The sequence below is a fragment of the Panthera pardus genome, unplaced genomic scaffold, assembly GCF_024362965.1.
Source record: "Panthera pardus isolate Hobbes unplaced genomic scaffold, ASM2436296v1 HiC_scaffold_25, whole genome shotgun sequence".
NCBI lineage: Eukaryota > Metazoa > Chordata > Mammalia > Carnivora > Felidae > Panthera > Panthera pardus.
This window is the reverse complement of record NW_026526821.1, coordinates 65,736,907-65,762,320: the sequence shown is the minus strand read 5'-3', so window position 1 is coordinate 65,762,320 and position 25,414 is coordinate 65,736,907. Positions and strand designations below refer to the sequence as shown.

General features: G+C 39.8%; 2 protein-coding genes across 6 annotated transcripts in view; one reads left to right on the top strand and one right to left on the bottom strand.

Moving 5' to 3' along the window:
* Positions 1-25,414, bottom strand: part of SOCS5 (suppressor of cytokine signaling 5) — a 127,632-nt gene that overhangs the window by 48,534 nt on the left and 53,684 nt on the right. Inside the window, exon 1 of one of the 5 annotated variants that reach the window (XM_019412772.2) lies at positions 16,158-16,322. The exons of 1 other annotated variant lie outside the window; for it this stretch is intronic. The gene's annotated coding sequence lies outside the window, so the exon portion shown is untranslated. Of the gene's footprint in view, positions 1-14,964; positions 14,984-15,821; positions 16,035-16,108; positions 16,127-16,157; positions 16,323-25,414 lie in introns of those variants that run through there. 3 more of the 5 variants (XM_019412897.2, XM_019412699.2, XM_053890659.1) reach the window with 3 other exon arrangements.
* The window catches only part of PIGF (phosphatidylinositol glycan anchor biosynthesis class F), a 105,720-nt gene continuing 96,617 nt past the window's right edge, over positions 16,312-25,414 (top strand). The window contains exon 1 of the mRNA XM_019413284.2: positions 16,312-16,382. The gene's annotated coding sequence lies outside the window, so the exon portion shown is untranslated. The remainder of the gene's footprint in view (positions 16,383-25,414) is intronic.

Genomic DNA, 25,414 nt, shown 5'->3' with positions numbered 1-25,414 from the left:
CTCATTCTAGGAGGCCAGCATTACTTTGGTTCCAAAAGTAATGGAGAACTAAAAAGGAGAACTACAGACCAATTTCCCTGATGAACATGGATGCAAAAATTCTCGAGATACTAGCAAACCAGATCCAGCAATACATAAAAGAATTATTCACCACGATCAAGAGGGATTTATTTCTGGGATGCAGGGCTAGTTCAATATCTGCAAATCAATCAATGTAATACATCACATTAATAAAAGAAAGGGTAAGAACCACATGATCCTCTCAACAGATGTAGAAAAAACATTTGACACAATACATCATCCTTTCTTGATAAGAACCCTCCAGGCAATAGGACTAGAAGGCTCATACCTCAAGATCATTAAGGCCATATATGAAAGACCCACTACTAGTATCATTCTCAATGGGGAAAAACTGAGAGCTTTCCCCTTTCCCCCTAAGGTCAGGAACGTGACAAAAGATGTCCACTCTCACCATTGTTACTCAACATAGTGTTGGAAGTTGTAGCCTCAGCAATCAGGCAACACAAAGAAATAAAAGGCATCCAGATCAGCAAGAAGAAAGTCAAACTTTTCACTCTTCTCAGACAACAGGATACTTTATGTGGAAAACCCAAAAGACTACCAAAAAACTGCTAGAACTGATCCATGAATTCAGCAAAGTCACAGGATATAAAATCAATATACAGAAATTGGCTGCATTTCTATACACCAATAATGAAACAGCAGAAAGAGATATCAAGGAATCAATCCCCTTTACAATTGCACCAAAAACCATAAAATACCTAGGAATAAACCTAACCCAAGAGGTGAAAAATCTATACACTGAAAACTATAGAAAGCTTATGAAAGAAATTGAACACACACACACACACACACACACACACACACACACAAATGAAAAACATTCCATGCTCATGGATTGGAAAAATACTGTTAAAATGTCGATACTACCCAAAGCAATCTACATATTCAACGCAATACCTATCAAAATAACACCATCATTCTTCACAGAGCTAGAACAAACAATCCTAAAATTTGTATGGAACCAGAAAAGACCCCAAATAGCCAAAGCAATCCTGAAAAAGAAAACCAAAGCTGGAGGCATCACAATTCTGGACTTCAAGCTGTATTACAAAGCTGTAATCATCAAGATAGTACGTTACTGGCACAAAAACAGACAGATCAATGGAACAGAATAGAGAACCCAGAAATGGACCCACAAACATATGGCCAACTAATTTTTGACAAAGCAGGACAGACTATCCAATAGAAAAAAGACAGCCTCTTCAGCACATGGTGTTGGGAAAAGTGGACAGCGACGTGGAAGAATGAACTTGGACCACCTTTTTGGAGCATAAACAAAAATAAGCTCAAGATGGATGCAAGACCTAAACATAAGACAGGAAGCCATCAAAATGGAGAAAGGAGGCAAAAACCTTTTACCTTGGCTGCAGCAACTTCTTCCTCAACATGTCTCTGGATGCAAGGGAAACAAAAGCAAAAATGAACTACTGGAACCTCATCAAGATAAAAATCTTCTGCACAGTGAAGGAAACAATCAGCAAAACTAAAAGGCAACCGATGGAATGGGAGAAGATATTTGCAACTGATGGAATGGGAGAAGATATTTGCAACTGACACATAAGATAAAGCATTAGTATCCAAAATCTATAAAGAACTTATCAAACTCAACACCCAAATAACAAATAATTCAGTGAAGAAATGGACAGAAGACATGAATACTTTTCCAAAGAAGATACCCAGATGGCTAACAGACACATGAAAAAATGCTCAACATCACTCATCATCAGGTAAATACAAATCAAAACCACAATGAGATACTACCTCACACCTGTCAGAATGGCTAAAATTAACAACTCAGGCAAGGACAGATACTGGCGAGGATGCGGAGAAAGAGGAACTCTTTTGCACTTGTGGTGGGAATGCTAACTGGTGCAGCCACTCTGGAAAACACTATGCAGGTTCCTCAAAAAATTAAAAATAGAACTACCTTATGACCCAGTAATTGTGTACAAGGTATTTATCAAAAGGATACAAATATGCTGATTTGAAGGGGCACATGCACCCCAATATTTACAGCAGCACTACTGACAATAACCAAAGTATGGAAAGAGCTCAAATGTTCATCGACTGATGAATGGATAAAGATGTGGTGTACAGTGGAACATTACTCGGTTATCAAAAAGAGTGAAATCTTGCCATTTGCAACAATGTGGTTGGAACTAGGGTGTATTATGGTAAGTGAAATAGAGAAAGACAAATATGATTTCACTCATATGTGGAATTTTAGATGCAAAACAAATGAACATAAGGGAAGGGAAACAAAAATAATATAAAAACAGAGAAGGAAACAAACCATAAGAGACTCTTAAATACAGAGAACAAACTGAGGGTTGCTGGTGGGGTGCTAAGTGGGGGGATGGGCTAAAAGGGCAAGGGGCATTAAGGAGGACACTTGTTGGGATGAGCACTGGGTGTTATATGTAAGTGATGAATCACTAAATTCTATTCCTGGAAAAAAGAATGTGTGACCAAAAAAGCCTCCAAAATGAGAGGAATTGGGAGTATATCATAATGTAAGATTTTTGCACTATAAATGAAATGGCATACTATTTGAGGGTGGACTGGTATTTTTTTTGGAGGGGGAAAGCATTCTTTTATTTTTACTTATTTTTATTTTATTTTTTTAATATTATTGTCAGGTTGGCTAACATACAGTGTATACAGTGTGCTCTTGGTTTTGGGGGTAGATTCCTGTGATTCATCACTTACATACAACACCCAGCGCTCATCTCAACAAGAAGGGCAGACTGTTATTAAAAAGAACCCATCTAAGGGGCACCTGGGTGGCTCAGTCAGTTAAGTGTCCAACTTCAGCTCAGGTCACGATCTCACGGTTCATGAGTTTGAGCCCCGTGTCAGGCTCTGTGCTGACAGCTCAGACCCTGGAGCCTGCTTCAGATTCGGTGTTTCTGTCTCTCTCTGCCCCGCCCCTGCTCATACTCTGTCTCTCTCTCTCTGTCAAAAATATATTAAAAAAAAAACAACAAAAAAAAAACCTTTTAAAAAGAACCCATCTAAAAGCAAATAGAAAACCAAGACCATGTAAATGGTCTAAACTAGAGGTTGGCAAACTTTTTCTGGAAAGAACCAGATGGGGCACCTGGGTGGCTCAGTTGGTTGAGCGTCTGTCTGACTCTTGACTTTGGTTCAGGTTGTGATCTCATGGCTTGTGAGATCAAGCCCCGTGTGGTGCTCTGTGCTGACAGTGCACAACCTGCTTGGGATTCTCTCTCTGCTTCTATCTGTCCCTCCCCCATTCTCCCCCTCCCTCAAAATAGATAAGTAAATTAAAACAAAATAAAATAAAACAAAACAAAAAGAACCAGAAAATACTTAGGCTTCAAGGACAATATGGTCTCTGTCCCAACTACCTAACCTTGACACCACAGCACAAAAGCAGCCATAAACAATATGTACATGAATGCGCACAGCTGTGTCCTGATAAAACATGTACACAAACAGGTAATAGGCCAAATTTGGTCTGCCAGCCATAGTTTTGCCAACTCAGAGTCTAAACATACCAAACTTACGAAGTTGTCAGACTAAATAAAAAAGCAAGACTCAACTACATGTTGTGTACCAAAAACCCACTTTATATATGAATGACATAAATAGGTTAAAAGTGGATGGAAAAATATATACCATGCAAATATTAATTAAAAGAAATATAATAAATTTCTAAATTTCATAAATTTAGTATCACACACAGAGACTTCAGAACAAGAGACGTTACCAGAGATAAAGAGGATACTTCATGATGACTGAGGGGTGAATTCATCAACAACCTTAACAATCCTAAATGTGCTGTAACACACGTAACAGTGCTTAAAACATGAAACAGATCTGATGGAAGTGAAAGGAGAAACAGACAAATCCAAAACCATAGGTGAAAACTTCAACTCTTTTCTTGATAGAACAAGTAAACAGAAAATTGGTAAAAACATGAGAAAATACAGAGATCACCCTAACTTAACTCACTTACGGAACATGGCACCCAACAACAGAAGATACATTCTTCTCAAGTACACACAGAACATTAACCAAGATACATCACATGTTGGGCCATAAAACAATCAAAAAGCTTAAATGTGTTGAAATGTTTCTTTTTAATTTTTTAAGTTTATTTATTTATTTTGAGAGAGAGAAAGAGAGAGAGAGAGAGAGACAGAGACAGACATAGCAGGGGAGGAGCAGAGACAGAGGGTGTCAGGCTCCACACCATCAGCACAGAGCCCAGTGCAGGGCTTGAACTCGTGAACCACGAAATCTTGCCGAGCTGAAATCAAGCTCTTAACCAACTGAGCCACCCAAAAGCTCCTCCACTGAAATTATTAAGGGTATGTTCTATGACCAAAATGCCATTAAATGAAAACAGTAATACAATAACTGGAAAATCCCAAACATTTGGAAATTATTTGACAACACTCTTCAAAACAAACCATGGGTCAAATAAAAAATTACAAGTGAAAACAGAAAATATTTTTAATGAAATAATGAAAATGCATAGCTTTAAAAGTTGATAATGCATAAAAAAAATTTAAATCAATGATCAACCTAACTTAGATCAATGCTCTAAGCTTTCACCTTAAAAGCTAAAAAATGTATAACAAATTAACCCGAAGTAAGGAGGGGATAAGGAATTAATGAAAGAGCTCCACTCATAAGCTTAGAAAACAGATAAGCCACAGAGAAAATCAACAAAACCAAAAGCTGATTTGAAAGGACTGATAAAATTGATAACTCCTAGCTTGACTAATCATGGGAGGAAAGGAGAAAATGCATCTAATATCAGGAATGAAAGAGGAGGGGACATTAGTACAGATGCTACTGACATTAAAAGAAAACACTTTCATAAAATGTGTATTTTCAAAATGATAAATTTGATAAATTAGGTGAAATGGACAAATGCCTCAAGACACAAATTACCAAAACAGGAATAAAAAGAAAAACAAAATCTCAATCGTCTTATATTTATTCATTTACAAACTGAATCCTTTAACAAATAAACAAACAAAAAAACCTCCCGGCCCAGATAGCTTCATTGGTGAATTCTAGCAAACATTTAAGGAAGAACATCAATTGTACCCAAACTCTTCCATAAAAGAAAAGAAGAGGAGACATTGTTGGTAGGAATATAATATGGTAAACCCACCCTGGAAACTGTTCTGTCAGTTTCTCATAATGTTAAACATTCATCCATCCTATAATGCAGCAGTTTTGACTTCTAGGTATTCATTCATCCACAAGTAAAGAATATATGTGTCACAAAAGGCTTGTACAAGAATGCTCATAGGAGCTTTAGTCTTAATAGCTGAAGACTGGAAATAATTCTTTCCCACAGTAATAACAGATAAATTACAGCATATCTATACAATGGAATGCGATTCAGCAACTGAAAGGAACTATTGTTCCATGTAACATGGATGAGTCTATATTTTAAAGAAGGGCTTTGCACAAATTTTATGCCCAAGAAAGTTTGAGAACCACTGCTATAGAAGCACATACATAATAAGAAAACAAAAAGGGGAAATATAAGAGATTTAGGTAGTTTATAAATTAATCAGTGCCATATACAACCATAAATTGTATGTAACAGTTGTCATTTTCCTTAGGTGCTTAATTGCAATTACAATTATGGTTACAATAGTCCTCTGTTCATGTTGAATTTTCTACTGATGTGCTTCAAGGACTTCCAGTTCCAAATTTTAGTCTTTGGTCCTCTAACTACCCTAATTTCTCATCAATTCCAACTTAAACTATGCATTTTAGATAAGGAATCCTGTTGACCAGTTCCTTTGCTTTTTTTCTTAATGTTCTACTTCTTTGGTACAGTTTTCCCCACCTCTTAGTAGTGTTATTCTTACTGTTTCCTGTACAGCCTTGACTTTCTACCTCCTTTAAAACTGAACCAAAAACTCATCTTTTCCACTAAGTGCAAAACCACCTCAGATTCTTTCCAAATTCCCTCAGCACTTGAAGATCTTGCTCCTAATAGATGGGCTATTTATTTTACAGAGTTTGGACACCTCCTCTTAATGACTCACCAACTCCATCCCCTGGCTTAGAGAGGAGAATCTTTGGAAGAGAATTGAAAAGATTACAGTTCTCTTCAAGGTTCTTTCTCTTGTGATGTTTTTACTTTTCCCTCTTGGAATGCATTCTATTTGCCAGAACCTTAAGCTCTATAGTGCTAGAGGGGCAGGAGAGAAAGAGAGGCAAAGAGATGGTTGATTAGGACTCCTCTGGACTAGATTTTTTGAAGAAGGCGAAAAAAAATGCCTTCAGGCTTCAGTATCTGTTCAGACTACCTCACCAGCCCAAGGAAGCAAACAAGACTCCAAAGAGAGTTTCAGTGAGGAATAAGAAAGTGCATTTGTTACGAATTCCTTGTGTTGTATTGGGATGGCCAGTGTACTACAGCACACTGTTTCAAGGACACTAAAATATTTCTGGCTTTCTGGCAGCAAATATTTCTACATATTCTTTGTAAGGCTATTTGGTGGTGGGGGGGAGGTTGAGTTGAGGGAGGCAAAAGGTAAACACTAAAAAATGTCTCCACTCTTGAACTAAATACCAAATTTGCAGTTACTTTTTGTTCTGCATACATTATTATTTAGGAATTATGGTTATTATTCACTTAATTTTACAAGCTTCAACTCTATAAACTTTTTGCCTTCCAAATCCTATCTATAAACCTGGCCATACTCCTGAGCTAGACCTATATTTCCAACTGATATCTTGGTCATGTTATTACTTACCTAAAAAGTATAACTACTTACCTGAAAGCAAACCCAGTATTACCCCCTCTCAAACTTGCACATATTATTCAACTTCCAAGTCAAGATCCTTAATCTCATCTTCAGTTTCTATCACTTCCAAACACTAACCAAGTCTAGAAGATTTAAACTCCTATATAATCTGTGAAATCAGTGCTCTTGTTTCTATCCCCACTACAAATTCCTTAATTCAGACCATCATAATCTCTTTCCTGATTTAGTGCAGAGCCTTAAATGGCATCCCTGCTTGTGATCTACCTATCAGAGGCCAGAGAGAATGCCCCATTCACTCACCCTGCCATATGCATTACTTGTTGAATAAATGTCTCCAATCTCTATTCCTCCAAACTATTCTCTTTATTACTGCTGTAACCAACTGGTTTTCTACAACAGCAAACTATTTGTGTCACTTCCCCACTTATAAAACAAAATAAAAATCCAAACTCCTAGTATGGTATATAAGACCATTAACAATTTGTTCCCATTCTACCTTGATTCTAATTGGATTTCCTAATTTTCTTTTGTACTCATTTTGACAGATCAAATTTCACCCTTCTCCTTAGCACACTATGCCCTTTCATTTTTAATAATCTAGAATAAACAGAAACTCAGTCCAGCTTGCTTTATTTTTATGATCACCCTTATACTATTTAAAGCCATTAGCTAAACCTGTACAGAAGTAATGAGTGAAGAAATAATCAGAAGATACAGCCAACTCTCAATTAGCTTATTTTCATAGCCTTATTAACATGGTCAGTGTAGACTAAATGGAAAAGTGAATAAAATGTTTTAACCACCTGCTGAGCTTCTTCCTTACAATAAATTAATGTTAAAAGTCTTCAGTTACAGACTTATTACCTTTCTTTTGATTGACAGGCACAAAGAGAACTATAATTCAAGTTTTCTCACATCTATCCTTTTCCTTTATCTTTAACACTTCCCTTTCCCATTTCTGCTGTTTCTCCTCTGGTACTATCCTCCGCCTGCCATCTTGGTATTCACAGCACCCTGTCTGTCCACTCTTCACAAGAACATTAGTATTCCTCTATCACTCTTAATTGGTAGAGAACCTAAAATTTTATGAAGTATTTTCACATATACTTACTCACTTGATTCTTGCAACTTCATTTTTTTTCCAAAATCAACAAATATCAAGGATGGGGGCGTGGGGGAGGGGGAGTTATACTGTGAAAATTAAAAGGAAGCAAGGAAACCTCACTTAGAATGGAGTCAGGGGCCAGCAGGGGGAGCTCACACGCCTACCACTCACTTCAATTGCAGACCCAAAAAGAGAGAGGACCTTCCAAGTCTGTAGTCCTTTAGCTGCTACTTTACTATCCCAGCAAGAGGGGCAACAGCCCAGCCAATGAGAGACTGTCACAACTCAGCCAATGAGAGGCCACCATACTGCCAACTCCTAGTTTACTCCAATGAACTTTTTGTTTTCTAGCAGCTTTCCTACTTTCTCCTTTCGCCATAAAAAAGAGGTCTTCTTTTTTGTTTTCCAGACTTGCTTGTAGTTTTGCTATAGCTTGCTTGTCCTGGATTGCAATTGTTATTTCCAGGTAAACCCATTTTTGCCAGTAAAATAACTGTCAGTTTTAGTTCTAAGGTTAACAATATGTAGCAGATGCTGCCCATCTAAGTAAAATTTAAGATACTTTCTTATAATTTAACTCAAGTTTGAGGAAATCCCAGTTCAAAAAGTTCAGTTATTCATCTAACATATTGCTATTCCTTCTGCCTAGAATTCCACAACTCCTCTTCACCTGCTCATCTCTCAGGACCAATCTCAAGTCTTCCCCTACTCCCAGAGCAAGAATATTACTACTATTTCAATGCTATCCTAATGTTTTTCACACCACTATTTCATACCACTAGAAAAATCCAGGTATCTGGACTCTTACTCTAATGTCTTTTCCACCAAACAAGATTTTCCTTACTAATGCCCATTAATGATCCAACATTTTATAGTGAAGAGGAGAAACATTTAATGCATGGCCTGTGCTGATTTTCCAATTTCTAGAGTAAATCTGTACACCAAACTATCCCTTACCTTACCTTTCCTTAAAAATCAGGAACTTGATATGCTAATTTGGATGTAAATTTTAAAAAATAAAAAATAAAATAAAAAAAAATCAGGAATTTGAGGAATGTCTCCAAATCCTCTCAAAATACATAGATATGATCTCTCCTGGTAACGACATCCAAAGCTGCCAGAGCAAAGGAGTAAAACAGCATTTCATAAACCCTAAATTAAACTATTACAAATTTTAAAAGATACCTCTTAATATCTTGGGAAACATTTAGGATTAACAATCAAGAGATGAGGACCTTTGTCCCAACTCTACTACACACTGGGTGACTTGGGAAAGTCACTTAACCTCCTTAAGTCAAATTTCCTTTTTTGATAAAACTGGATAATGTCACTTACATTTCAGAATTAAGAGAATACAATGAAAAAAATGACAGCAAATCACTTAGCCTGGAACACACTAAAGAGTCAGAAATCGGTAATCTCTTTCATAATTATTTTCATGTACATCATTTTTGTTTTCAGAATTATGCCCAACAGCCCTCAACATGTTCCAGGACTTTGTGGCCCAGCAGCAACAACAATAAATGCCTTCAAAGAAGTTATCTCCATGACTTCTGGATCCCCTTCCTGGGTCACAATTCAGGTCCTGTAAATACCATTTGGAGTATCTCCTCCTAAATGCATTATCTTGTTCTCTGCTGCATGGAAACTCATCAAAGGATGTTCCTGTAGCTTCTCCGTGTTTGCCTGGCTTTCAACTACCTGGAACACACACAGAGTCAACTGCAAATCTGGCAATTTGCACTGCCAGTCTGTCTTTTAAATAATTTATTAAAATGTTAAATAAAATTGGTCCCAGCACTGATCACTTGAAGGGCAATGAAGCTGGACTACTGTTGTCATGTTAATAACCAAAGTCAAAGACTAAATAATTAGATAAGTAAGCTCCCCTTTGGCTACATGCATATTTTAACCCTTAAAAAAATACCTGGACTTCTCCCAACGTTTTTATTTAATGTCTAATAAGTTTATTCTCCAGCTTTGAGATATGTCACCAGTTTTCCTAATACAAAGACATGCTAATCTGCAGAACCCAGGACCTACGTTAGGGCTAAACTTCTATAAAATCCTCATTTTCCTCCACATTTTTCTCTATCCAACCTCCAATTCTTAACTCCCTTATCTCAAGGTTACATGAAGGCTTGAAGTTCAGTTCCCAAATTAATTCTGTTCCACCATTCTACCTTCCATGTTCCATTTTGAGTATATGTATTATCTAAGTACGCATCTATCCTTTTTTAATTGCTTGAAATACAGTATATCAATACTTGATTACCACTCTAACTGAAGAATCTTGCCCAGAATAGAAAGACTGGATATTATTCCTGTTACAGGAGAATTCAAATAAAATAAGGAAGTCATAATTTGAAGACAATCCCAGAGCAGACACACAATTTCAAAAATATTTTTTCAAATTATCTTCCTCACTGCTTCTTCTTATCAGCTTTGATAAAAGATTATTGTATGACATCTCATCAAAGGTAAATTTACTTTTGGTGTTAAACATCACATAAGTAAAATGCTTATGGACTATCATTAGGGAAACTACAGAAATATATTCTTACTCTACCGTACTTAGCAATAACTGTCATTATGATTATGGTCTCTCTCAAGTCATTCCTTACAATTTTTCACCTACATGTCCAATAAAGGCAGGTAACTAATTCTCAGTTAAATTCAGATGTAAACTTACCCAACATTAACATGAATCAACAGTCCTGCTAGTTACCCTTCAAGATTACTTCTGCTCTAACCAGATTCAAAAGCCTTTTGCCATTTCTCCCTAAAATAAGATACTTGGCTAATTCAGAAAAACAAATTTATTAAGTTGAGTAAAGCAAATGATTCATATTTTCCCTCAGTCATTCTCTAACAACTACACTGAAGCTAAGAAAGTAGTTTGAGTGGTCCATAACTATTCAGTCCTTGTGTCCATGAATTTTAAATATGAATAATAGGCAACTCACAATGCCATAATTATTTTTAAACATATAAAGAAAACTGCAACTTAATGAAAAATTGAGCAACTATCGGTTATATTTTATTAAAACATGATATTTCTAATATCTTCTGAAACCACATTTAAATAAATATTTTGTTCATATAATTAGATTATGTAATAGATCTAAAGAAAAGATCTGCATGTCTAAGTTCTACAAAATTCCTAAAAGCATTTCATGATTCCAAAAATATGCAATAAATTCTAATTGCATAATCTAATAGTTAATCAAAAAAAGATTAGTAGGAGCTGGTCACTCTCAAAATGTGATCTTGGAAGCTTTTGATGGCTCCATGTAATGCATTACTTCCAACTAAAGGGATGACCCATGTATTTATCACCTGAAGTACGTACCAACAGAATGCCTGAGAGCTGAAACAAAATAGCATGAATCTACTACTAACATTATAAAAATGCTTTTGTGCTACACTTGTTTCTGATTTTAATCTGCAAACTGTAAAATGCACTCAATTCAATGAGACTCTACAAATAAGGGCAATTAAAAACATTATGTGAGGGGCGCCTGGGTGGCGCAGTCGGTTAAGCGTCCGACTTCAGCCAGGTCACGATCTCGCGGTCCGTGAGTTCGAGCCCCGCGTCAGGCTCTGGGCTGATGGCTCGGAGCCTGGAGCCTATTTCCGATTCTGTGTCTCCCTCTCTCTCTGCCCCTCCCCCGTTCATGCTCTGTCTCTCTCTGTCCCAAAAATAAATAAAAAACGTTGAAAAAAAAAAAATTAAAAAAAAAAAAAACATTATGTGATATACATTTTTTTAAATAATTGAAGTTAATGTTTAAAAAGAGGCATAAAAAAAGTGAGCCCATGTGCGACAGACAGGAGGAATTTACATGTTTCTGACAGGAGGCAAAGAAGCATGAAAACTAAAGTTAAGGGGACTATAAGCAGAAGAAAAGCTGCTATAAAAGCAACAGAAGAACCTGGCAGGGCAGAACCAAAGAACAGACAGAAGAAGCCCACCACCGTCATATTAAAAAAACATTTGCTAAACCACATGTTCATGACACTAATTAGACCAGGGTTACAGCAAAGTAAAAAGAACAAAATGCTACAAAATTGGAATTACACAAATTTTATCACTAAAACCCAACAGCATTATAAATGAAGTCATCAGCTTCATTGACCGAAAGCAATTGCAATTAATAACAGATCCTATAAATTTCCTCACTTAAGCTTACCCAGTCAGCCTTTGGAACTCACTACATTTTCACTAGAATACCTACAAATCAGTTATTGGCATGTTGATTCTAGAATAATGTCACTGCAACAAGGGTCTCCAAATGACATTTAGATAAATGCACATTCCAACTTGATATGCATACCTAATTAAAGGTCCAAGATGAGCAGAAGACGGAGAAAACCAACATGAGGGCATCATTTGCACTAAGCGCCCCTTAAGACAATTATGTGATCATGTATTAATCTAGGAATTTTTTGTAGTCTCAAAGTGACTTCATTAATAGCAAAGAAACAAATGGGCATACAAGTGCCTGTATACACCTAATGAACCATAAAGAATGGTGTCTATTATCCGTACCCTTTGTACCTTTACTGTGTGCTAAGGAAAGAAACACTTTTTATTTATTTATTTTTATTATTTTTATTTTTTTCTTGTTAGCACTTTATTTCTTTTTATTTATTGTCAACTTAGCTAACACACAGTGTAGTCTTGGCTTCAAGAGTAGATTCCCATGATTCCTCACTTACATAAAATACCCAGGGCTCATCCCAGGAAGGGCCCTCCTCAATGCCTATCACCCATTTTCCCCACCCCACAGCCCCTATCAATCCTCAGTTTGTTCTCCGCATTGAAGAGTCTCTTACAGTGTGCCTCCCAACACTTTTTTTAGTGTATTTTTTTAAATATTTATTTTGATTTTTGAGAGAGAGAGCATGAGCAAGGGAGGGGTAGAGAGAGGTGGGGACAGAGGATCCTAAGTGGACTTGGCAATGATAGCAGTGACCCCATGCGGGGCTTGAAAACGCGAACTGTGAGATCAGGACCTGAACCAAAGTCCAATGCTCAACTGACTGAGCCACCCAGGTGCCCTAGAAAGAAAGACGTTTAATCCTCACCACGATCCTAAGAGGTAGGTACTTTTACTACCCTCACTTTACAGATGAGGAAACCTAGGTACACAGTGGTTAAATCACTTGCCAGAGATCATAATGTTATTAAGCGACTGAGATACAAAGCCAGTCTTTCTCTATTACAACTATGATAGAAATTATGTGTTCATGATCATCATGTAATTCTATTACTGCTCTTATTTTTAAAGGTACTAAGATCCGTTTTAACATAACCCCCACACTTCCTGAGAATAATTTTCATATAATTTACTTTTAAGACACAGGAGCCTTTTGAATTCTGAAAATCTTGTAAGCAATTTATTTTTAGAATAAAAATGACAGAACACTAACCTGCTCTAAGAAGTCCATTTAATATTTTAATCTAGATGAAATGATGGTTTGTCTCTTTCCAACGAGAAATATCAGCACTTCCACTAACAATGCAGCATATTGTTTAAAACTTTTCAATAAAAGCTCATCCAGTTTTACATCATTTCATGTATAAAAGTAGTCAACTCAAACTTCCCCATCCTTAACAGAGAACAACATCACAAATAATCCAAACACCATTTATAGCTGGCACTACAACTCTTTAGAAATAAACAACGTGAATGTGATAATATAGAAAAACCTTGGATGAGAGTCCAGAGACCTGCCCACCCATCCGGGCTCTGTCACTAACTAGTCATCTAGTCCCTTTCACCGCTCTGGGCCTTGGTTTCCTGATCTGTAAAATAATCATCTCCACGGTCTACTCTTCCAGCTCTAAAAGAAATGTGACTCCTGTACATATATCTTTTTTCCAAGCTTCCCATTCTCATTCTACTTAGTTATTATCATTACACTGCAGGCATTAAACATTATTTTTCCTTAGTTCTACAAAAAAGAGAAAACAGCCCATTCTCAACTAAAGTGATAAGGGAAAGCCTTCCCGACCACTAGTTTCCCATAGATGAGTTTCAAGGTGAATAATGTAGAAGCTATTATAATGCTAAAAGGTGTTAGGTTTCAATATTTTAGGCTACTGTTTGGTGTGCCAGTACATTCTCCCTAAGGACAAATAGTAAAATTCAAGGACAATAGGGGGAAAATTTGTAATTATCCATCAGTTATTGAAGAACTAAAAAGGTGCCAAATGAAAATATTAATACTTTTTTGCAGAACATTTTTCTCTGATGAATTACATTACAGGCAACGTATCACCAACAAATTTTCTCAAATATGTTTAAGTACTTCCTAAAAAAAAAAAAAAAAAAAAAAAAAAGCTTTCCTTTTTTAAATTGTGAGGAATTAGTAAGATAACATACATATGATTAAGAAAATATTTAAAAGATTCATGATCTAGCTATGCAATTCTTAGCTTTCTCTTCTCAGTGACCTGAAGAACCTCAAAGGGGTGCCAGAGGTAGATTCTGTGGACTGCCACTGCCTAACCCTGGTGTGCATTTTCTGTGTTCCTTACCCATTCTCAAGAGTGTCATGCAAATACAAGGTTATAAAAATTAAACTAAGGATCTGACATTAATATTCCAACTGTCAGCTCAACCTGATTTCAGTATTGCTTTCTAGAGCTGCTAGCTTACCAGTATCTTTCCAGTACAATACTTAAAGATGACCTTGTAAAGAAACAATTAAAAGCCAGGGAAAGAAAGCGTGCGAATTGAATTACTTAATATTATCTTCTGGAATAAAGTCAGTAGCAAATTCCATATTATCTTCTGGAATAAAGTCATTAGCAAATTCTAACAGTACAGTCTACTCTAAATGTTAAGTCAGGAAGAAGTAAGCCACCGCTATAGAATGAGAGAGCTGAAGAAAGGATTTTCAGCAGATGTAGAGGCAGCTACAAGAATTTCAAGGTACACTTATAGGCATTTCCAGCAAAGCTAGTAACTGGTAAAACACCAAACACATACATACATTTTGTACATGAAGGATAACTGACAAGTTCCAGAAGCAAGCCTCCTCTTGGTTGGAATGCCAAAGTAAAATGTCAAAAATCACCTCACGAATCCAATCCCCCAGCCTTTCAAAGTTCGGAAACAAACCGACATGTGTAGTTAAACTGCTTCGTAGCATCCTTCTGTAAATGCAACTCCCTCTCCAGAAAGTCAGTTCGCTTCAGCTATTTGAATGCCCAAATCTCAGCACCAAACAATCGTAGGAGTTCCAAGTAGTTGAAGGGTCTTCCAGCAGCCGCCTGCGCACCCCTTTCCACCTCGGGTTAAACCCCCGGAGGTGCTCCAGTCACTTCCCCCATGTAAGCTCCCCAGCTCTCTCTCTCATCTCCCAGTGGACCGCTTCTCGTTGACCTTGAAGACCCCCCGGATCGGAGCCTTGGAGCCCAAGTGACTTAGCCGGTGGCCCGTTCCCCACAGGGCGCGTAACTGCCCCCCCAGTCTCTGTGGCCTCTCACGACCCCGATCGCCAGCGCCCTCCAACTAGCCCTGGACGACCCCCTTCCCCTTAGGCACCCAACATCCCTCCAACCAGCAAAACAATTCCTCAGAAATGCTTCGAGAGCCTACTAAGCACAAGCCCCACTACGCATGGCGCGGTCTGCACAGGGCTCGCGGCCCGGACTCGCGGTCCCCCGCCCGCCGTCCTCCTCCCGGCCCGAGGGCCGGCGCTGCCTCTGCCCCGGTGTGGAGGCGCCGGCCGGAGGCGGACTGTGCCGGGCGCGGGCACCGGGGAACCGGCAGGCGGCCGCTAACGCTGGCGCGGGGGCCGGGGAGCGGGGGCTGGCCGGGCCAGGCGCGGGCCGCGGGGACACTCACCGGTCGGGGCGCGCGGAGCGGCCTCATTCAGGGGCACCTGCGGCCAGGCGGACGGGCCCGGACGGCGCAGTCACCGAGAGGGCGAGTCCGCCTGCTCGCCCGCCAGTCCCGTCCCGTCTCCTCGGACTGCCTGTTCGAGCGCAGTCTCGCTTCCTCAGGAGGGAGCGCGGGGACCCCAGCTCAGCCGGATGCCCCCGCCAGGCCCCCACCCCCTTCCCTGGCCGCCTCCCCCCTTCACCCTTTTCCCCTCCCCCCCTCCCCCCAACCCCCACCGGAATGGAAAATACCTCCCGGGGCGGGGGGCGGCGGGGCACGCCTCTTTGAAGGGCAGCCTACCGTGACCAATAGCAGGCGGGGCTCTGGAGGGGCGGGATTTCTAGCGGCCAATCCGGAGGCGTGTAGGTGAAGGCCGAAGGAGGGAGGCAGGGAGCGAGAGGGGGGCGGCCCGGGAGTCAGGGAGGTCCAGCCGTTCGGGTGCGGGCTGTGCGCGGCTGCCATTTTGGAGTCGGGCAGCTGAGAAGGCGGCCGGTCCGGCCCGGGGGAAAGGAAGGAGCCAGTCAGGTAGGAAAGAAGCGGTCACATGGGCTTGAGAGGCGGGGTAAAGAGGGCTGCAGCCCGAGGGGAGGGGTCGGAGGCGGCGAGTCACGGGGGCTGCGAAGAGTCACGTGGTCGGAGAAGGGCCATCGGTGGGCTCGGGGGCGGAAGGTCAACCTGAGTTGGGAGAGGGAAGAAAGCTTTGTCCCTGGCTTAAACTCTGTTAGGGAAAAGGAAAGGAAAAATGATGAATGGAGGCCGTGAGTGCCGGGTCGGAAAATGTGAATGAGTCTCCCTGTCTTCCTCCAGCATGGAGCCACCCAGTTACTAAATTCCAAGATCCACGGAAAACTGGGCACTTCATTTGATTCAAGTAGTCCCATCCCTGCTCCCCTCTGTCACAAGCATGACTCCCAGAACTGGTGGAGGGGTGATGGCCCTCCACTTTTTGCCTGCACTTTACATGGATGGGCCTCCGCCCTAGAAATGGCTGAAAGGGTAGAAGCATAGTTGAGGCATTGTGACGCCAGCAGGACTCTACATCTGGCGTTTTAGAAACCGTGTCGTCATTCACAAATTTACTAAACACTTCTCTGTTGAACATAACCATGATCATGTTCAAACGCCTCCGAACTTAAACAAAAACAAAACAAAACACAATTTGCCCATGAGTCCCTGTTCAATTCATGCTTCAAGTACAGGCTAAATTAAATTCCCTGCTAGTCCACTTGAAAGTGCTCCTCTTAAGGCTATCAGTGACATCCGTATGGCCAAGTTCAAGGGTCACTTTTTCATTCTTATTTGATCTCCATTGCAGGAAACTCTACGAAGTACATCCCTCTTTAAGCTTTTTCTGCTCCCCAATGCACCCCTCATCCCAGTTTCCCTGAGACCTTAAACACTCAGATTGTTAACCTTACTGAATCTGTTATCTGTTGGCTCTTTAAGAGAGTTCCAAGAGCTGATCCCCAGTCCTCTCCTCAGTAGGTACCAAGTCATTCTACTGCACACTAGATGACCTAACCATTTTTGATGGCTGAGTGTACCTTTAATGAGGTCCAGATCTGTTTGTCTAAGTGTTTTTGGACATCTCCACCTGAACCTCATTATGACCTGTCCAACTCAGACCTCAGATATGCTCATAAGTCCACAAAATTTGCTGCTTCTTCTCGGCTCCTTATCTTCTTTGATAATGTCATCACCACTCACCCAAGTCCAGAACCAGGAACCTGGGAGTAATCCTCCATGTTACTCCCTCACTGCTGTAAATACCCTCCCTACCCTTTCTAACTTTGTCATGTTGATTATATTTACTGGATGCCCTTTCCTCTATTTCTAGAGGGAATCCACTGCCTCACCTGGGTCACTTATTCATTAGGCCAATATTTACTGAGCACTTTGCCATGTTCCAGGCATTGAGATACTCAGGATACAGTGGTGAACCAAAGTGCAAGGTTCCTGAATGGGGTGAGACAAACAGTATACGAGTAAACTAATAAATGAACAAGAGTATTCAGGGGGTGATAAGTGCTATAAAGATAAAAAACAAAAAACAAAACAAACAACAAAAACCAATAGGGAAACCTGTAAGAACTTCCTAAATTATTGTGTATCTCTTCACCTCAAGTCCTCCCCACCCACACCCCGTATCTTATCCTTTCTTTTTATTCTCGAAGAGGGAATGGCCCTGATACTTTCACCTGGAGTTTAATTTCATTCCCCTTCATCTGTCATGCCTTCCCTCTATATTATAGCTGCCTGCATATGAACCCCTCAACTAGAAGATAAGCTACTTTGAGGGCAGGGATCATACCTTATACATCTTCATGCCTCCACAGTGTGTTGGCTCAGAATAGGTGCTCACAAAATGAGTGTTAAATGGGAAGTTCCCGGACACCGGAATCAGGTTGCCACAAAAGCATCTCCAGCCCAAATCAGAATGGGAAGGTCAGTGAACTTAGCTGTTAGAGTGTACTGGCAGTGGTATGTCACGGCAGGGTGGGGTGATGAATGAGATCACCTCCTTTGGTCCCTTCCGGGCCTGGGCTTCCATGATGCTGTGCCCCGTGAGTGGCAGTAGTTGCTTCATAAACACTATTTTACTTGATAGTGCCAAGTACATGTGGACAATTCAAAAGTACTCTTTGTTTCTGATGATGAGCTTTAAACCTAGAGCATTCTGGGTAAATTGCCAGGATAGGCCCTGCAGGAGAAGGTTGCAGTTGCCACTTCACTTTGTATTTCCAGGCCCTTGGGTATTGCACCCCAACAGGGAGCGAGATGTTGCCAGTTCCATCATAGTCATTGTAATTAAATCCAAGTTCTGGCAAAGGGCAGTGCGTAATTATGAAGTATTATTATGGTTTTTATCATTATTAGGCACCCAGCTGCCCAGCCCAGGAAACCACAGTAGTAAAACACTGAGAAGCCAAGCTCCTCTCCCAGCTGGCATGAATCAAGACCAGGTGTATTGGCACCGGTCTTGCAGCTCCACTCGTCAAGATGAGACCTTCCGTCCCCTCTTTTTGGCAAGATAAAAATTTAAATGAATGGAAAGAGGAAATGTGAGGGACCTTTGCCACCACCTCTGAATCAATTTCTTTTTTTCCCCATCTACCCAGAATGGTCTCATCTATGATTTATTGTGTAAATCTTTTACAACTTTATCCTTGACCTGCTAGCTTCCTAAACATTATCCCACAACGTCTACTGAGGATATATTAGGGTGGGATATAAAGAGCAGAAAACTGTTTCTACTTTCAGAAAATTTATGATATGGTCTAATTCAGAAAGTATAGTTAGGCTTAACAAGACATCTGCCTTCTGTTGAGCACCTACTCAATACCAAACTGGGCACTTTCAGATGTGCTGACTTAATTCCTTCCACCCTGCAAAGTGGGTTTCGTTATCCTCATTTTCATCAAGGTATCAAAGACTTAGTAAATAACAGAACTGTGATTCCAACAGAAATATACAGATTTGGTGATTATATACTCATGGTGGATGTGTCCACACTGGTAGATGAATATAGGTGTCAGATTTCACCTCTTTCTACCAAATTAAAAAAAAAATTTTTTTTTTTTTTGTACAAAGTAGATTTTAAGTTGAGCACTTTAAGGACAATTCAGAAGTGATGCTGAGGGAATGGTGCCAAATGAAGAAGCCAAATTGGCCATAAGTCTAAGATCAATCAATAAGGAGAGATTTCTTGTTCAGCAATGTCACATTGTATTCTTCAAGTACTTTTATTGTCTCAGCTACTCCAAATGCGGAAGTCAACCCCGGTCGTACAAGGGTGGGCTGATGAGAGAGGAGGGTATTTTAGGTAGGGAATATGGATTTGAATGGAGAACTCCGAAATGGCCCATAAATTGGCATATCTAGTACTGGCTTCTGGAACAGCCAGTGTGTTGTACAAGGCAGTTTGCCTTTATATTTAGTGCTGTTTTTTTTTTTAAGGGATTGAAGATTTCAATAAAATCTTTGAAGACCTGTATGCCCTTGTAACCACTACCATAATCGTGAAATAGAACATTTCCATCATCCCTAGAAGTTCTTTCTTGCCCCTTTTCCATAGGAATTTTAATACAGTTTGCATTTTGATGACTCTAAAGTTTAGATCTCCAGCTTCAATCTTGTTTTTTAAGTCTAGGCCCATATTTTTAGCTACCTTTGACATATCTACCTGGATGTTGCAAACAAGCACCTCAAACCAAACATGACTGAAAGATAAAGCAGACAGTGCTTATTTTTGCTACAAGAAAACCCCATCTCCAATTCCCTTCTGAAATCATTTTTCTGTATTCTTCAATTTGGTTGAGATAATCATCTACCAAGTCACATAAGCTAGAAATTTTTAAAAATAATCTTTACTCCTCCCTCTCTTACACCTCCCCAGGAGTGAGTCTTACTCACACAAACATTTTTAAATCAGTCCTTTGCATTTCCAGTATCCTCATTCAGATACTTACCCTGCTTGCGCGATCACCAAAAAACTCCTAACTTATTTGTTCATGCTCCAATTCATCCACCAATCTGCCACTTTAATTTTGTTTTGAAAACCCAGATCTGACTGTTTCAATCCTTTGCTTTCAGGGACTGCCTAACTGCATAAAAATGGCACTGAAAATCTTTAACAATATGGTCCAACTTCCCCATCTGGACTTCTCTGCTCTTTGCCACATTTTCATTCCACTGTGCTTTTCATCAGATATGATTCTGAAACGTGCCTCCTCCTCCACCTGAAAACTCCTGCTTACCTTTCATAGCCCCATTTATATGACTTTTCTTCATGAAACCTTCCCAGACAGCTCCAGATACAAATAGTCTCTCTCTTTTACACTTGACCTCCCATACCATGTTGCACATGTATTTATCACACTGAATAGACCGAGTGGTGAAATAGAAGAGAGCTGAGTCAGAAGATCTGAGTATGACTTAAAAATCTCATTCATTGCTTGCTGTGTTATGCAAAGCAAATGACATAACTTCTCTGAACCTCAATGATTTTATCTGTGAAATGGTAATAACAACTAGAATAATATCCTACTTCATAGGACTCTTGTGATCAAATCATCATAAATGTGAACACGATTTGCAGTAATCAGATAATAGATATTAAAATTACAAAGCTGTATCTTCTCATGGGTTTTGTACTTCTTGAGTACCAAACCAACATCTGCTCATCCACCTGACACAGTGCATGGCCTTCTCATTGCCTAGATTGGTTTATGATAATTTATCATTTTTGGTAGGATCATATTCTCTCAATTAACTATCAATTCTACTGTCTACAGTGTTTCTTCCAAAGCCAATCAGGACATCCTTATTTCTTTTTATAATTGTTCATTGCTTTTTCAATTAAATAAAAGCTCATTAAAAGGTCTCTAAGGAAATGAAATAAATATTGTATCCACGATTAATGTTAAATGCCTTCATTTATTTAACAGAAACTTTTAAGAGCCATTATGTGCCCAACCCTGTTCTAAGCCCTTGTTATAGATGGAAAATAAGAAACTTCACAGAACTTACATTATAGTGGGGACAATAAGCACAAACCAACAAGTAAGATGTTAATCTATACAGTTAAAGGTGCCACAAATAGAAGAGCATTGAGGGTGCAGCTGATGTAACTGGAATGGTCACAGAAGGCCTCTCTGAGAAAGTGGTGTAGAGTATCAGTGATGACAAGGAGGCAGCCATACAAAAAGAAGGGGAAATAGCCTTCCAGGTGAAGGGAAGAGCACAGACAGAGGCCCTGAGGCAGGAGCAAAGTAGATGAAAGGATAAAAGGCGGCCTGTGTGGAGTAGAGGAAGTGAGGGGCAGTGGTAGGAGGCTAAGTCAAAGAAGCAGACAGGGGCGGGATCATGTAGGGCTTGGAAGGTCAGGTAAAGAGTTAAATTTTTATTCTAATTGTGATAGGAAACCACTGAAGGATTGTAAGTAGGAGTGTGATGTGATGTGATTTAGTTTTTAAAAGATAACCCTAACTGTGAATGGAGAATACATTCTGGGGGTGGTAGGAGAGCAGATTAGAAGGTAGACAAATTGTTTTAGTCCAGAGCAGAGCTGTTGGTGGTCTGGATTAGGGTGGTAGTGCTAAGGATGTTAAAGAGTAGTAGGTTTGGGAGTATGTTTGGCAGTAGGACTGACAAGTCTTACTGATGGATTTAATGACACCAATTGGGGGAAAAACATTAAAGATGGTTCAGGAGTATAATCTAAGCCAAGCCATTAGGTGGATGAAAGCTCAGTTTACTGAGTCCACAGGGCACCTGTGAAGACTCCATGCTAGGCTCTGAGAATACAAAGCTCAGTGAATAAGACAAAGTCCTTGGCCTCAAAAAGCTCACAGTCTCGTGGAGAGGACTGCCTCCCACCCCAGGAGGACTTCTGTAGGAGGTTTTAAGCACAATTACAGAGCCATGGAGAGGTTATGAAAGCATCAAGGACTGCCCTAGCCCAGTCTAGCCAAGTGAGCCAGGAGTCCTGTCTTCTTGGGAAAATTACCAGGGGACTTTCTCAACACTTGTGAATATGTGCAGTAATCCTCACTCCAGTTTAGCTGAGCTCTTTATGAATGAAGTATAATAGCTGTCCGCAGCATCTTCCAGGATCTCTGATTTGTTACTTCTTTTAAGAGGAGAGGAAAGAGATACAGAAAAAGAGTAAGGATGCTAAAGATTGGGCCGAGAGGCAAGATGTTTAGCTAACAAGTATGAGAGTCCATACGGTCTAGGCTTCTGCTGTGCAGCCCCCTACTCAAACCTACCAACAGTATGCCCTTGGTTGAGGATAGATTCAGGATGTTTTGTTTGGTTTTGTTTTGATTTTAATTGCAACTGCAGCTTTTATGAAATGACTGTATGACTCCCGAATGACTTTTCTCAAGCTTGTTTTCATTTTGGTATTTATTTAATAACTTCTGTTTGACCAACTGACACATTCACATTTCAAAAATCCGAAGAAGAAGGTATGTAATGAATAGTCTTCTCTTTTCCTGCGTGCCCCCAGTTCGCTACCCCCACCCACCCTGGTAGGTACAGATGACTATCCTGATTTTTCTACGTATCCTTCTAGTGTTTCTTCATGCAGATACAAGCAATTCTTACATTTCTTCTCTTCCTGCTTCTTACACAAGAGGTGGCCTACTTTATCCTCTGATCTGGATCTTGTTTTTCCCTCTAACAATGTATCTTGGAGATTGTTCCTATCAGTACTAGGAGAGCTTCCTCATTCTTTTAAACAGCTGCATGGCATTACACTGCAAGATCTGTCATAGTTGATTTAACTATTCCCCTATTGATGAATCCTTGGGCTGTGCCCAATCTTTGCTATATATTACAAACAGTGCTATAATGGATAACCCGGCACATATGTCTACAGGTATAGCCTTAGGATAAATCCTCAGGAGTCTTACAAATACTTTAATAAAATGTTCTAAAAGAATGTTCTGAGATAGTGTGACTGGGTTGCCAAATTAGAACCTCAGCTTTCCAGGCATTAATTCTCACATTCCATCAAGAGTAGTTCCTCATTCTTCAGCCTGTAAATTGTATCTTTGTATTTTTCCCAATAAGGAATTTAAAAAATATTTAATCGGCCTCTCCTACAACCAACAATAGTTGGCATGATATTTTAAAAAAGAAGAAAAAAGACTAAAATTTGGTTGGATTGTGCTCCAGTTAGTGAATTGCAAGCTCTAGAAAATGCTTGAGTTTTCTTAAATTTTTAATGTTTATTTTTGAGACAGAGAGTGCGAGCAAGGGAGGGGCAGAGAGAAAGATGGAGACCCAGAATCCAAAGCAGGCTCCAGACTCTAGGCTGTTAGCACAGAGCCCCATGTGGGGTTCGAACACACAAACTGTGAGATCATGACTTGAGCTGAAGTCAGATGCTTAACTGACTGGGCCACCCAGGTGAATTTTCTTAATTCAACACACAGAAGCATCTGTAGAATGAGGTCTCAGATGGGGATGATAGGTTTGGAGTTGAGAACTTGCAAGATGTACCCTGCTTCAACCAGCTCTTAGTGCTATCCCAGCTTTAGGGCCAAATACTCCTTGGCCATTTTTTATTGGCATCTTTTTCTTTTCTTTTCTTTTTAAATTAATCTTTATTTTTGTGACAGAGAGAGAGAGAGAGAGAGAGAGACAGAGACAGAGAGACAGAGACACAGAGTGTGAGCAGGGAGGGGCAGAAAGAGAGGGAGACAGAATCTGAAGCAGGCTCCAGGGTCTGAGCTGAAAGCACAGATCCTGATACAGGCTTGAACTCATGAACCATGAGATCATGACCTGAGCTGATGTTGGACGCTTAACTGACTGAGCCACCCAGGCTCCCCTACCATCTCTTTTCATTTCTCTTAGTAATTCTTCATTTTTCCATAGTTGCTTTTGGAAAATAGGTTTAAGGTCTTGGTGAAACATATAGGCTTTGGTAAATGTGCTTTATAACTAGGCCATCTAAAGTAAGTATGCTATTTTTATAATACCCCCACCCCCCGCAAGACTTTTTTCTTATTTATTATATTCCAGGTATATGAGACCAGGATGGAAAAATCCTAGGGCACTTAATCTACCTGAAATCTTTGGGAGAACATATATAGATGCAGAAATATGCACGAGTGATGTGGGCCTTAAAAAAAACAACAACCCATATATATATCTGAAGAAATTAGACTACCATATTACTATCATTATTAGAAAATAAAATTATTTTTCCACGTAGTGCTTCTCTTTAGTTTGGTTCCATGTATGTGGAGGTGTTTTGTTTTTGTATAATATAGCATGAGAGAGAGTGTTAAAAATAAACCATGAAGTTGACAAGTTACAGCAAATAGCCATCCAGAAAGCTTTTCTTAACTCTAAAGCTCTTTCCCTTAGGAATGACAAAACCTACAAATTGTAGAACTGTCTAGTCTCTGTGAAGAGCACCTAGCTCCAGCTCTAGTTGAAATTATCTTACATTTTTAAAATGTCTCACATAAAAATTCTACAGTCTTCCTTTTGGCCATTACTTTTTCCCCTTAGCTGGTAAGACGTGGGGTCTCTCTTTTAGATGTAATCAGAACTATTCCTCCCTCCCCATCCTGCCACTGCTGTAGCCTCTTCTTCTTCTTCCTTTCCTCCTCCTCCTTCTTTTTTCTTCTCTTCACATTTATTCTTCCATAAGAAAGTTATGACAGTTGTCAACTTTTAAAAACTTCTGTTTGGATTTTGGTTGGCGTTGAGTTTTCCAGGTAGACAATTGTATCATCTCTAAATAATAGTAAATCTCATTCATATTTTTGTTCCTTTTGTATCAGAATTCCTTCTTAGGGGCGCCTGGGTGGCGCAGTTGGTTAAGCGTCTGACTTCAGCTCAGGTCACGATCTCACAGATCTCGTGGTCCGTGAGTTCTAGCCCCGCGTCAGGCTCTGGGCTGATGGCTCAGAGCCTGGAGCCTGCTTCCGATTCTGTGTCTCCTTCTCTCTCTGCCCCTCCCCCCTTCATGCTCTGTCTCTCTCTGTCTCAAAAATAAATAAAAACGTTAAAAAAAATTAAAAAAAAAAAAAAAA